This window comes from Rhipicephalus microplus, chromosome X, assembly GCF_043290135.1.
Source record: "Rhipicephalus microplus isolate Deutch F79 chromosome X, USDA_Rmic, whole genome shotgun sequence".
NCBI classification, from domain to species: Eukaryota; Metazoa; Arthropoda; class Arachnida; order Ixodida; family Ixodidae; genus Rhipicephalus; species Rhipicephalus microplus.
The window spans coordinates 396,891,668-396,906,919 of NC_134710.1; positions in this window are offsets into that span (position 1 = coordinate 396,891,668).

Genomic DNA, 15,252 nt, shown 5'->3' on the forward strand with positions numbered 1-15,252 from the left:
ACTTCATTTGCCACTTGGTCACATCCATGGTAGTCAGCGACGAGCAGTCGTGGAGAATTATCGACCGTTCGCAGTAACACTGCTGTTCCGAACGTTCTGATTCATAGAGAAGTTCTACGGCTACGAAGCCGGCGTCAAGGCCGCGGTTGAAGATGGTCTCTCTGAAACTGACATTTAATACCTTAGTCAACAGGTTGCACTTGAGGGCATCGCGAATGAGCGGTGCATGCGTGGCGAAAAGGCCGCGGTGATTGTGGATGTGGTGAATGCACGAGTGCACCTAGAGCAGCCGATGAACGACGGCGACCGCTTGTTTGAACGTCATCTCCGCGTCGTGCGGTATACACAAGCCTTCTTCTGCCAAGCTCGTCAGTGATGCATGCCCGCTAAGCATCGGCAGTTCCAGCAGTTCTAATCGGAAGTCGTTCAATGCCGAAAGGTAGTCTACAATCTGGCGCGCAGGGTCGGACATGGCCTTATAACAAGTCCCTGTGGAAACAAGTCCCTCGCGTCCAGTCCTCCATATTGAGCCAAGGTGAAGTGGAAGCCATTCAGCCCTGTTATTATTGGCAGAGCTGCTCTTGACAGGGTTGCCCGTGAGGCAGGGTTGCCCTTGAGACCTGCGTCAGGCAACAAAACGACACATGTAGTGCTCGCTTGTAGTTGGAATCTGAACTAACCGCGTTGAATATTCGTTATGCTGAAATCACAAGGGTGCAGTCGACTAGCCTTTGTTGTGGTACGACGGGCTGCAAAATGGCGTGGCACGCTCTTTGAGCGTAGCCGGTACTAGTTTGATAAGAAAACAGGCACTGAACGGAGGAATTGCTACAAGCTACAAGCTATGCTTCGACGGAAGAATCCGAATACTTGTAAATGCATTCAAACTCTTGGCTCTTGGCGACACGATTCCAGAACACGTTGTGATTTGGAATTTTGAAACGATCTCACTAGCGAATGATTTTGTATGGCTAGGTAAAACTGCACTGATAGAAGTCTGAAGGCATGTACCGTAGCACACGGGAGGCCGCTCGCACGACGGGACTGTCCGAGCGAGACCTCCGCTGCATGGAAATCCCTCAGGACAGCCAAAAGCTGCTCCCGTATGTCCGTACTCTATGGAGCAGAACCCCACTTGCTGGTCGATGCTATATAAATACGATATATTGAGAGCACATGATATATTGGATCCACCTAATTGGCACATTCATGCGGCTGCTCGCAATTAAGCGTTTGTACTTGCCAAGCATGGGCCTTCATATCAGTTTTTAAAGTGGCACGGAAAGTGCCTCCCTTATGCCACGCGACATGTGAAAGTTGCTCACCTCTAGCAGCGGAGCTCGTCTTGTTTTCAACTCCGGGTCCGGCTGACGTCGTAGCTCGTAGTGGCATTTACCTGCGGAGAGCGGGTAAATCTTATGCGCCACTCTTGCAACCACTCCGTCTATTCTCACAACTCTGAACTACGCCCACTAAATTTCCTGCCACTCCTCACACTTCTATCAACCACTTCTCAAACTTCTATCAACCACTTCATGCCACATTTTTCCCACTTGATTCAACCCGCTTCATTCAACGCCACTGCTCGTCTTCAGCTTCGTTGTTTTGTTAGTGCCCGCCAAGCGAAGCTGGCTGAATTTTTTCTTCGAAACTGAAATTGTCTGCTTGAGAAGCGCAGCAATTAACGTGGTCAAGAATCCTCCGCTACTGAAGATTTACGGCTTATTTTAGTCTTCACGTTCAAGCCTAACCAGCCTTTTTTATCACACTATTTCCGGCCTGGCTTGGTTGCAACGTCAGCACTTTATGCGTCCTCAGGAAATTGAAAATATGACCACCTCATCGTTGCAGTAACACCTTCCCTTCTCAGCATTATCTAACTGCTATAGTTGAACCTATTATTGTTATTATTATTATTATTATTGTTATTATTAACATTATTATTATTATTATTATTATTATTATTATTATTATTATTATTATTATTACTAATATTATTATTATTATTATTATTATTATTATCATTATCATAGGCCCAGAGGAAACAGTATTTGATATGAAACTTAAGGCCGACACAACGCTGAGATCTACAACCGCAAGACAATGTCCGCAGTCAGGCGTGCTCCGGTTCAAGGTCAGCAGAAGATGGCATGGCCATTGTCTGTTTTTTGCATGCTCAGAAAAAGACGGTCCTGTCACAAGCATTCAGAGAGTTTCGCGCAACCAAAATAAGAACAGACCAGCATGAGGGCTATGGGGGCATTTTATACGCAATGCACTTCGATATTCACTGTCGTGTACATGCATGAACCAGCCCTTTAAAATAATAAAAAAGTCTTTTAGTTAGGAATCCGAGTGTTCTAGTGGTTCAGCTCCCTGTGTTTGATATCCTTGCTTTTTGGCGTTTCAAGACCACCACCCCGGGGTGACGGACTAAAGAAATCTCGACCACCTGTAGTTTTTAACGTGCACTGGTCTATACCTTAACAGCCTGTTTACTCAATTCACCGGAAAACCTATGCGCTTTACTTGTCTTGTGACGTCTTTCGTGCTGTATACCTGAGCGTTTATTTCAAAATGTCAAATTTTCAATATTTTAGACAATCTTCAACGAAATAGCTGCATTGATGTAACAGCTATGGGCGAAAAAGCATAACAAGAGAACAATAAAGCCAGTAGAAGCTGCCTCGATGTTTTATTATCAGTAACCAAGTTCTTGCTGTAAATTATCCAGAGTAGATCCGATAAATGGAAGTGGCGCACTTTAGCAGCTACGCCATGTTAAACCCGACGTAACGCATTCTGTGTAACTTGGACAACGAAGAGCCCGCTCAAGCGTTAAGCAAACTTATCACTGCACCTCGGCATTCTGCAAGTATGGCTGCGCCACCTTGTCGATCAATCCAACAAGATTGACCATCCTACCGGTATTATGGTTTAAAAGCAATCAAAAACAATGCACACACAAGCGTACAGTGACGTTGAGAGCCCGCCAAATTGCATACAGAGCAAAATTTTCGCTCACCTACCAGAAGCGGAGAGTCGCCGTTCTCGACCGATGGCCTCTTCTTCTTCTTCTTCTTCTTCTTCTTCTTCTTCTTCTTCTTCTTCTTCTTCTTCTTCTTCTTCTTCTTCTTCTTCTTCTTCTTCTACTTAGTCCGGTGCCTCGTGAGAAGAATCTCAGCTTATGATGATGATGATCCTTGTTTTTCTGGCCCACACTCAAAAAGAGGGGATTGGCCAAGAACCGGGTGGCAGGGTCTTTAATTAAATGGCCTATTGTTTTAGAAACACAAATTAATTTTGGACTGAAAAATTATTATATAGAAAGTAAAGCCAATGGAATGGAATGAAAAAACTTTATTTCGGTCCTGCAGGACGCGCTTAGCGCGTAGCGGGCGTCTCCCACGTAGGGACCGACAGGGAGTACCTGGCGGCCGCTTCGTTGGCCTGCTGGACGGCCCATCGCTGGTCGGCGAAAAGTGAGCTCCTGAGGGACCTCTACCACTTGCTTGAGGTAGAGTCGGAGGAGTTGTTCTACACTCCCAGAGCATATGTTCGAGTGTCGCTGTGTGTCCACATGATGGGCATGTGTCGCAGGGGTATGCATCGGGATAATAAACGTGAAGCATGGCAAGGTTTGGGTACGTGTGTGTCTGTAATAGGCGTAGGGTTAATGCCTGCGGTCGGTTAAGTTTCGGATGTGGGGGTGGAAAAATGCGGCGTTCCAAGTGAAAGTGCTTTGTAATTTCATTGTACGTAATTGGTGCATCCCGATTGGTATCCAACCCAGAAAGATGAGGTTGCCCTGTGGCAGTGCGGTCGGTAAGTGCGCGCGCTGCATCATGGGCGATCTCGTTGAGGTTGGATAGGGCACCCGGCACCTGGTTGAGATGGGCGGGGAACCAGATGACAGTGTGGTGCTTCAGGGCACTCGGGTCCGCATTGCGCAGGATACGTAACGCCTGGTCGGAGATGACTCCGCGTTCGAAGGCTTTGATGGCCGGCCTGGAGTCGCTGTAGATAAATTCCCGTTTGCTGTCGAGCCTAGCTATAGCTATAGCTACTTGCTCCGCTACTTCGGGGTTTCGGGTGAGGATTGTGGCTGAGTTAAGAGTCTGCTGCGCGGATGATACCTCGACCGCGGCGAAGGCTTGGTTGTTGCGATAGGCTGCGGCGTCCACGAACGAGACGTTGTCCGCTTCCATGTCTATGCGCTTGAGAATGGCGGTCGCCCGCGCAAGGCGCCTGCCTCTGTTGTATTCGGGGTGTACATTTCGTGGTATGGGAGCGATCGTAATAAGGTCGCGGATTTCACGGGGAATCAGAGTCAACTCTGGGGGGTCCCTGGCCCTCGAGGAGAAGAAGCCAAGCTCGTGCAGAATATGGCGGCCCGCCTTGGTTGTAGTGAGTCGGGTCGATTGCACACGTTCCTGAGCTTCGGCGATCTCTTCTAGCGTGTTATGTACGCCAAGCTCGAGGAGTTTGTACGTTGGAGTGGTGATAGGGAGGCCAAGGGCTCGTTTGACCACCTTGCGAATAAGCACAAAATCGAAAAATTACTATATCGGAGCAGGGAACATGACACATCGGTGGATTTCAATCGTCCTCGTCGTCTTTGTCGTTTCAACACAATTAACACTCTGCGTTTGATTATTTCTTTTAAAGTGAGGGGGGGGGGGCAACAATTCACTAAATACTCCGGCAGATTCATCACTGTGGTCTCAAATAAACGAGCTTAAACGTATTTATTGAATCAAATTGCCCCGTTCTATTCACTAACTCGAATTCTTCTTTCGGAAGGCGAAAGCGTTGCGAACCCGGCTCAGTTCTTGATTTTTTAACAGTGGAGATCACCGAAACCCTCTTGTGGCGTTAATAAAGCAACTGTCATCACAATGAACGGCCTCTATCTTATATGACATCTCTCGTTGCCTAGCAACGCTTTGGAGGAATCAAAGTAAGAGAGGAAATTAGAAGTGGGTTGGAGGAACAGCAGAGAATAATAAAACGAAATATTTGTGGCGTATTTGCATGCTTACCTGCAAAGGACGTCGAAATACGCTAGTCCCTTGTCTGGAGAGATCTAAAGAATAACCCGTTTATTACAGCAGATCGGTGAGTGGGATCCTCAGTCCAGGATCCCATTAGCTCGGGCCGCCGTCCTCACACGTTCCATAGCGCCTCTTGGGTCTTCGAATCCGAGCTGGACCCTTGGGCCTTGGGATCCTTCAGACTCTTGCATGTTTTGTTGTGTCCTGGGTTGCAGAGGAAGATTGTGTGGACATTCCCAAATCATCTGGTAAAGGGTGGCTGTTTAATTGGCGCAGAACCTGCACTGTGGCGCGTGTGTGTCGGGATCTATCTTAGACAGTATGTATAGATCATGAATCCTAGGACAGGAACTGTAGGTGACGCCGTGCTACCTGTGATTCCTTACTGAGCTCTGGTCCAGGGGGCGGAAGTTTCTGTGTTTCAAGTCTTTGGTGTTGCGGAATTTCTGAGTGCAGCGCGAGATTTGGCGTTATCTGGCAGTAATGTGAAGAAATAAATTTTTTTTAGAACCGAGAGCTACTGGTAGGTGACAGATTCGTGCCGTTTCAGCGAAGCATATAGAGAAAAACTGCTATATTGTTGATAGCATCGCATGGTCAGCGTAGCGTAATAAAGAGTGCCGTCTTTATAATTGCGTATCTATGCATTTTAATTTTAAAGATACAAGCTACCTAGTACCGACGTATTGATGCTGCGCCTCAAATATGCGTTATCTTTGCTGTTTCAGTGATATTTCACCAGTACAAAAGCAGATACCAAATTTAGATAGGTGGGTGTTGAGTACGAGCTTAAACTTTCTCCGGGTGGCTGAATCGTTAGACAGAGGGGCAGACACACAAAAATTTCTGTGTTGAAGTATTCCAGAAAGACTATCGTCCTAAAATTTCGTAGTGAAGGGGAATTCGAACCCGAGTACTCACGGTCAAAGAAACGCAAGCGTAGGAACTACTTGGCTATCAGACTACACTTTATTGAAAACACTCTCGACGAATTTATGCCTTCACAATCATGCCCTGCGTGTATATATATATATATATATATATATATATATATATATTTATATATATATATATTTATATTTATATTTATATATATATATATATATATATAAATATATATATAATGAGATCTTGAATCTAGCAGACAGTAATGCCGAGGAATGTACAGGGGAAGTTATTAGAACCAATGGAATGTAAATAAGAAGAAAGAAAAGTGGATGAAAAAATAAGCAGCCGTGAGCAGGAATCGCACCTACGACCTTCGAATAACGCGTTCGATGCTCTAACCACTGAGCTATCACAGCGGCCTTCCCCCCATTCACTTTTTTGGGTGTATATGTGAATTTAGAAGTAGGAGTGACAGTCAGCGCCATCTATAAGCCAAACGACGAGTGTGAAAACACTCTTATGCGCTGTGATACCTCAGTGGTTAGAGCATCGAACGCGTTATTCGAAGGTCGTAGGTTCGATTCCTGCTCACGGCTGGTTATTTTTTCATCCACATTTCTTTCTTCTTATTTACATTCCGTTGGTTCTAATAACTTCCCCTGTACATTCCTCGGCATTACTGTCTGTTAGATCTCATTATGTAGTGTTAAAACACGAAAAAACTAGCCCTTAGGTATACCCTTCTTTCCCTTACATATATATATATATATATATATATATATATATATATATATATATATATATATATATATGTATATATATATATATCACAAGAAAAAAAAATGAGGCGGAAATGTTGTAGGCCCGTGTGCTCAGATTTGGGCGCACGTTAAAGAACCCCAGGTGGTCAAAATTTCCGGAGCCCTCCACTACGGCGTCTCTCATAATCATATAGTGGTTTTGGGACGTTAAACCCCACAAATCAATCAATCACAAGAAAAAAATGCCGTGACACACCTGTACTCGGAATCAAACCAGTGATCCCTCACCGTGCCTCCTGGTGAATTCTATTGGCGGATACTGAGTGGCCGACAAACGCTCCGCCAGAACACTCCTCCCTGGCGGAAGGTAACACGCTGTGGAAGTTACATAACGAAAGCGCCTGCCTGCTACCACGTTAAAAAAAGATCGTGCTTAGCTGATAATTTTGTCATTAGCGTTGCAAAAATGACTGATTTCTGGAGTTTAACGTCCCAAAACCACCCTATGATTATGAGAGACGCCGTAGTGGAAGGCTCCGGAAATTTCGAACATCTGGGGTTCTTAAACGTGCGCACAAATCTGAGTACGCGGTTCTACAACATTTCCGCCTCCATCGGAAATGCAGCCGCCACAGCCGAGATTTGATCCCGCGGCCTGCGGGTCCGCAGCCGAGTACCTTAGCCACTAGACCACCGTGGTGGGGCGGCATTGCAAAAAATTCTTTGCTTCATTTGTTACGAAACTCAAACAGTCGTGGGAATTCGTAGGTAAATTTTAGTTTTTGTTAACTTTGCGAAAATACATTCTCATTTTTTTCATTCCTTAGAAGGCACATCCTTTTTAGCTAACTCGTTTTTTAGCCAACCTCGAGCAGCTGATGAACGACGGCGACCGCTTGTTTGAACGTCATCTCCAATGTCGTGCGCTTTGCACATGCCCTCTTCTGCCAAGCTCGTCAGTGATGCATGCCCGCTAAGCGTCGGCAGTTCCCTCAGTTCATATTCGGCGTGGAAGAGGACCTCGTTCAATGCCGTAAGGTGGTCGACGATATGGCACGTGTCGTCGGACATGGCCTTATAAGCTGGAAACAAGTCCCTCGCGTCCAGTCCTCCATATTGAGCCATGGTGGGGTAGAAGCCATTCAGCCCTGCCATTATTGGCATGGCTGCTCTTGACAGGGTTTCTTGAGGCAGGGTTGCCCTTGGGGCCTGCGTCAATCAAGAAAACGGCACATATAGCGCTCGCTTGTAATCTGAACTAACCGCGTTGAATATTCGTTATGCTGAAATCACAATGGTGCAGTCGACTAGCCTTTGTTGTGGTACGATGGGCTGCAAAATGGCGTGGCGCGCTCTTTGAGCGTAGCCGGTACTAGTTTGATAAGAAAACAGGCACTGAACGGAGGAATTGCTACAAGCTACAAGCTCTCCTGCGACAGAAGATTCCGAACACTTGCAAATGCATGCAAATACTTGGCGCGATATATATATATATATATATATATATATTGTCACGGGGTCGTGACGTGGCCAAAGACAGAAAACTTCGTGTCGGGATTTAACTGTTTATTTGGGCGAACCTGGGCCCGGTAAAGGGAAAGTCTAATTACAGCAGCAGTCTTGCACAGATAGCAGTCTCGGACTGATAGCGGCGAACGCAGCGTCGGCCTTCGATCAACAACTGACAAGCGGCGAAGCGCGTCGGCATTTATACTCTTGCCGTCCAATGTTCTAGCGTTATCGCTGGCGGTGGCGTCGCTTCCAGAACAATCTGTACCGTTCGCACAGTGGGCGTGATTTTATCGAAATGATCTACTACAGTCCGGAACCTTCTGGAAAACTGCAGGCGCGGTTTGCGCTGAGAATCGTGTGGTGTTTTGGGACGATAACAAAAACTTGGGAAATGGAACGTGGCATTGCCCCCCTCTGAAAAAAAAGCATCGTCCCGATGCTTTAACTAAAGATGAAAGTACAATAATGATGCAAGAAAGTACAATGAATAAATTCCGATACAACAATAATACAAAAAAACACTGGTTCAGTTTGTTAACGCGCATGAAACGGCTTCAGCCGCGCGACATGGACGACTTCAGGTCGCGATCGGCGTCGTTGAGAGTTCGTGATGCCGTCGGGGACAACCTCGTAATCAAGTGGGCCGAGACGTCGAACCACCTTGTACGGTCCGAAGTACCGTCGCAGAAGCTTTTCACTTAGTCCACGTCGGCGTATCGGCGTCCACACCCAAACACGTTCACCGGGCTGGTATTCCACGAAGCGTCGTCGAAGGTTGTAACGGTGGCTGTCGGTCGTCTGTTGATTTTTGATACGGAGACGCGCAAGTTGTCGGGCTTCTTCGGCGCGTTGAAGGTACTCGCTCACATCGAGGTTTTCTTCGTCGGTGACGTTGGGTAACATGGCATCGAGCGTCGTTGCCGGACTCCTTCCGTAGACCAATTTGTATGGAGATATCTGCGTCGTCTCCTGCACCGCCGTGTTGTATGCGAAGGTCACATACGGAAGAATGGCGTCCCACGTCTTGTGTTCGACATCGACGTACATTGACAGCATGTCGGCGATCGTCTTGTTAAGCCGCTCGGTGAGGCCGTTGGTCTGTGGGTGGTACGCTGTCGTCCGGCGGTGGTTTGTTTGGCTGTATGCCAAGATCCCTTGAGTTAAGTCGGCAGTGAATGCCGTTCCTCTGTCGGTGATAAGGACCTCCGGGGCGCCATGACGTAGGACGATATTTTCGACGAAGAACTTAGCTACCTCGGATGCACTGCCTTTTGGCAGGGCTTTTGTCTCGGCGTAGCGGGTGAGGTAATCGGTAGCTACCACGATCCACTTGTTTCCGAAAGCCGACGTCGGGAACGGCCCCAGTAGGTCCATACCAATCTGCTGGAAAGGTCGGCAAGGTGGATCAATTGGCTGCAGAAGTCCCGCTGTCCTTGTCGGCGGTGTCTTGCGTCGCTGACAGTCGCGGCATGTTCTCACATAACGAGTGACGTCGGTGGTAAGACGTGGCCAGTAGTACCTTTCTTGTATCCTCGCGAGCGTGCGAGAAACACCGAGGTGCCCTGCCGTCGGATCGTCGTGCAGGGCCTGCAGGAGTTCTGGTCGCAGAGCTGAAGGCACCACAAGGAGGTACTTAGCTCGAAGCGGTGAAAAGTTTTTCTTTTGTAGAAGACCGTTTCGTAGAAAGAATGACGCAAGTGCGCGCTTGAATACCTTTGGAACTTCGGCGGTCCGGCCTTCGAGGTATTCTATTAGGGCCTTAAGTTCCGGGTCGGCCCTCTGTCGTTCAGCGAAGTCGTCGGTAGTTATCGTTCCTAAGAAGTAGTCGTCATCCGGGTCGTCGGGTAGCGGTTGGTCTACAGGCGCACGAGAGAGACAGTCGGCGTCGGAGTGTTTTTTGCCGGACTTGTAAATGACAGTAATGTCATATTCTTGAAGTCTCAGGCTCCATCGTGCGAGGCGACCTGAAGGGTCCTTCAAGGTGGCTAGCCAACACAATGCGTGGTGATCGCTCACAACTTTGAAGGGCCTGCCGTAGAGGTAGGGGCGAAATTTTGACGTAGCCCAGATGATGGCGAGGCACTCCTTTTCTGTTGTGGAATAATTTGCTTCTGCTTTGGATAGTGATCGGCTGGCGTGACTAATAACCCTTTCAAGTCCGTCAGCCCTCTGCACAAGAACGGCACCAAGACCTACGCTGCTTGCGTCAGTATGTATTTCTGTCTCGGCGAATTCGTCGAAATGGGCAAGTAACGGAGGCGTCTGGAGGCGATGTTTAAGCTCCTGGAAAGCGTGTTCCTGCGGCGTCTCCCACTTAAACTCCACGTCGGCCTTGGTAAGGTTAGTGAGAGGATCGGCGATGCGGGCGAAGTTTTTCACGAATCGCCTATAATAGGCACACAGGCCCAGAAATCGGCGCACGGCTTTCTTGTCAGTGGGCGGCGGGAAGTCGGCGATGGCGGCTGTTTTCCGTGGATCGGGACGAACTCCAGACTTGCTGATAACGTGCCCCAGAAACAAGAGCTCCTCATACGCGAATCTGCGCTTTTCTGGCTTCAGTGTGAGTCCGGAAGTCTTGATGGCTTGAAGTACAGCTTCAAGGCGCCGAAGATGCTCGTCGAAACTCGAGGAAAACACGACGACGTCGTCCAAGTACACAAGGCAAGTCTGCCACTTCAATCCTGCCAGTACTGTATCCATAACGCGTTGAAAAGTTGCAGGCGCTGAGCAAAGGCCGAAGGGCATCACCTTAAACTCGAAAAGGCCGTCCGGTGTTATAAACGCCGTCTTCTCTCGGTCTCTTTCGTCGACTTCGATTTGCCAATAGCCAGTCTTGAGGTCCATTGATGAAAAGTACTTGGCGTTATGGAGCCGATCAAGTGCGTCGTCTATTCGTGGGAGAGGATACACGTCCTTTCTTGTGATTTTGTTCAGGCGGCGATAATCGACGCAGAAACGTAGGGTCCCATCCTTTTTCTTCACTAACACCACGGGGGATGCCCATGGACTCTTGGACGGCTGGATAATGTCATCCCGCAGCATTTCATCAATTTGTCTCTTCATGGCCTCACGTTCTCGCGTCGAAACCCTGTACGGACTCTGACGGAGTGGTCTGGCATTTTCTTCGGTTATGATGCGATGTTTCGTGATTGGGGTCTGCCGAATTTTCGATGACGACGAAAAGCAATCTTCGTATTGCAGGAGCAGGGCCTTCAGCTGTTCTTGCTTATCGTTCGGAAGTCTGGGATTGACGTCGAAAGCTATGGGAGGGGCTTGGTTCCTCTGAGCAGGTTCCGCAGAATCGGCGAGGGCGAAAGCACTGGTGGCTTCGACAATTTCTTCCATGTATGCGACCGTTGTTCCTTTGTTCACATGTTTGTACTCATTGCTGAAATTCGTGAGCATAACCGTTGCTTTGCCTCCCCGCAGCTCTGCAATTCCTCTTGCGACGCAAATATTTCGGGTGACCAACAGATGCTGACTGCCTTCAACGACGCCTTTCAAGTCAGTTGATTTAGGAGCGCCGACTGAAATAATGACGCTTGAGCGAGGCGGAATGGTGACTTGTTCTTCCAGCACATTCAAGGCATGGTGTCCAGACGGCGTGCACGGCGGTAGTGCTTCTTCTGTGGATAACGTTATCGACTTTGTTTTTAGGTTGATGACAGCACCATGGAGGCATAAGAAGTCCATGCCAAGGATGACATCTCTCGAGCAATGCTGTAGGACTACGAAGTCTGTAGGATAAATACGGCCGTTAATGGTGACTCTCGCTGTGCAGATTCCTGCAGGCGTTAGGAGATGACCTCCGGCTGTGCGGATTTCAGGGCCTTTCCAAGCTGTCCTAACTTTCTTTAACTTCGCGGCGAACGACCCACTGATGACAGAATAGTCGGCTCCAGTATCGACGAGAGCGGTCACACTGTGGCCGTCGATAAGAACGTCGAGGTCGCTAGTTCGCCGTCTCGCATTACAGTTAGGGCGTGGCGTCGGGTCACGGCTGCGTCGGCTTGTTCCGCTGCTTCCCTGTTGCGTCGTCAGGCCACCTTCGGTAAGTGAGCTTTCGCCGTCAGGGCTTTGCCTGTTTGGCGTTGTGTTCGGAAAGCTCCGTCGCGGCGTCGTCGTCGTCGGAGGATCTTCGGTAGTTCGTCGCACAGCAACCGCACCTCCACCGGTTGCTGCCCTTAGTTTCCCGGATACGGGCTAGGAGACCGGCCCCGCGTTGGGCCAGAGTACTGCCGGTGGTGCGGTGACGTGCGGCGGCTGGGTGACGGCGAACGCGAAGGGCTTCGTGGTGTCCACCGAGTTCCTGTCAGGTAGTCGGCGATGTCACGTGGTTGATCTCCTGGCTGCGGACGCGGTGCGTTGACGGCGAAGCCACGCAGTCCCATCTGTCGGTACTGGCAACGGCGGTATGTGTGCCCGGCCTCGCCGCAGTGGTAGCAGAGCGGGCGGTTGTCAGGTGCACGCCAAACGTCCGTTTTTCTCGGTGCACTGCGTTGGCCCGCTGGGGAACGGTAGGACGTCGGTTGGGGTGGTGGCGGCGGTGGCGTCTGGCGACGGAAGTGTGACGGGGCGGCGTTTTGGCGTGGACGGGGAGGAGCGTTGTGGCGCACTGCAGCGGCGTAGCTCATAGTTTCTGGCTCGGGCGGCGGTGTTTCGGGAATTCGAAGCGATTGCCGGACTTCTTCTCGCACAATGTCGGCGATCGAATCCACTTGAGGCTGCGCCGAAGGCAACAGTTTGCGCAGCTCTTCCCGCACGATCGCTCGGATCGTTTCACGCAGGTCGTCGGAGTCACTGGCTTGAGCAGCAGCGCATTCTGGAGTCAGGCGACGATTATACTGTCTGGTGCGCATGTCCAGCGTTTTTTCGATGGTGGTCGCCTCGGATACAAATTCTTGGACGGTGTTTGGTGGATTCCTCATTAGTCCCGCGAAGAGCTCCTGTTTGACCCCTCGCATGAGGAAACGAACTTTCTTTTCCTCAGACATGTCTGGGTCAGCGTGACGGAATAGGCGGGTCATCTCCTCTGTGAAAATTCCAACCTTTTCGTTTGGTAGCTGAACCCGGGTCTCGAGTAGAGCAGCGGCCCTCTCTTTGCGAGCGACGCTTGCGAACGTTTGAAGAAATGCGCCGCAGAAGACATCCCACGTTCGGAGCGTGGACTCCCGATTCTCTAGCCAGGTCCTTGCGGTGTCTTCCAGGTAGAAGTACACACGACGGAGCTTTTCTTCATTGTCCCAGTGGTTGAGGGCGGCCACACGGTCGTATGTTTCTAGCCAGGTTTCCGGGTCTTCAAACGATGAGCCATGGAACGTTGGTGGTTCCCTGGGTTGATGAATGACGATCGCGGGCTGGGACGCTCCGGTTGTCATTGTCGCTGCAGTCGAGGTCATGGTCTTGGTCTTCCGCGCCTTGTCTTGTAGCAGGCCGTGCTCCGGTGGGAGACCTTGCTGTCGGCGGCTCGTTCGCTGCTCTTGGTTGGCGTCGGTGTCCTCTCCGCGAAGGGGGCTGGGTTCACGGCTTGACGGGGGCGTCCGGTACATGAACGAAGCAGCACCTCCACCAGATGTCACGGGGTCGTGACGTGGCCAAAGACAGAAAACTTCGTGTCGGGATTTAACTGTTTATTTGGGCGAACCTGGGCCCGGTAAAGGGAAAGTCTAATTACAGCAGCAGTCTTGCACAGATAGCAGTCTCGGACTAATAGCGGCGAACGCAGCGTCGGCCTTTGATCAACAACTGACAAGCGGCGAAGCGCGTCGGCATTTATACTCTTGCCGTCCAATGTTCTAGCGTTATCGCTGGCGGTGGCGTAGCTTCCAGAACAATCTGTACCGTTCGCACAGTGGGCGTGATTTTATCGAAATGATCTACTACAGTCCGGAACCTTCTGGAAAACTGCAGGCGCGGTTTGCGCTGAGAATCGTGTGGTGTTTTGGGACGATAACAAAAACTTGGGAAATGGAACGTGGCATTATATATATATATATATATATGACGCTATAATGAATGAGAGACGTGGCCTGGCTCATACGCTGATGCTGATGCTGATGACCTTTGATGGATGGCGCTTACCCACAAAGGGGGATGGGCCAAGAACCGGGCGGCAGGATACCTAAATGAAACTAAACTGAAAATGAAGCCAATCTGAAAAAGTAGATTAAATAATACTACCAAAAAACAAAAATGTGTGCTGAGCAAGCGGTCAAAACATCTTTTGTTTTTGAAAGACATAACTACGAATCATAAACTAAAGATCTGAAAAGGTAGTGGTTCACTAGCATGGTAATCTTTTAGTTGCGTTGATGTAATCAAACACAGCGGAGCACACATCCCTGTGGCAGTAACCAAATGAAGTTCCGCCAAGTGATAAAATTACTGGTAAATTTACTTGTATTCCGAGCTTTTGTAATGGGTTTACTAAAAATGTTTTTCTCTGATAAGAATAACGATGGCAGAATAAAAAGAAATGTTCAATTGTTTCAATTTCGTTGCACCAAATGCATAGCGGAGACGCCTTGAGCTGAGCTTTATTAAGGTAATAATTTAGTTGTGGAACTGCACAGCGCAATCTGGTATAAGTGACCTCTAACTGGCGAGATACACACCACTGTTTATTCCAGCAATAGCTCAAATGCTCGAAATCTTTAAATTTATCCAAATTACCTTTTCCCCATTGCAGGCAAGCATTTCGGAACCTTAGCGCGGTTACGTAAGCCGTATCTGGCAAAACTTAGATGGTGGGCCCACCCAGGGATACTGCTGCTAAAGAGTCCGCCATTTCGTAAAATATAATCCGCGGTGACCTGGTACCCATAGCAAATGCAGTTTTTTTACGTTTTTCGGTACTAAATGCCGAAACGTATTCATCAGCTCTGAATTTACTGCAGTAGAAAGTGCATTACAAACTGATAACGAATCTGTAATGATAACTGCTAATGATTCGCTTGAGGGTAATTTGCGTAGGGCAAGAACAATGGCCAATAATTCTGCCATGAATACCGGGGTATAATCTGGGAGTCGAATTGAAA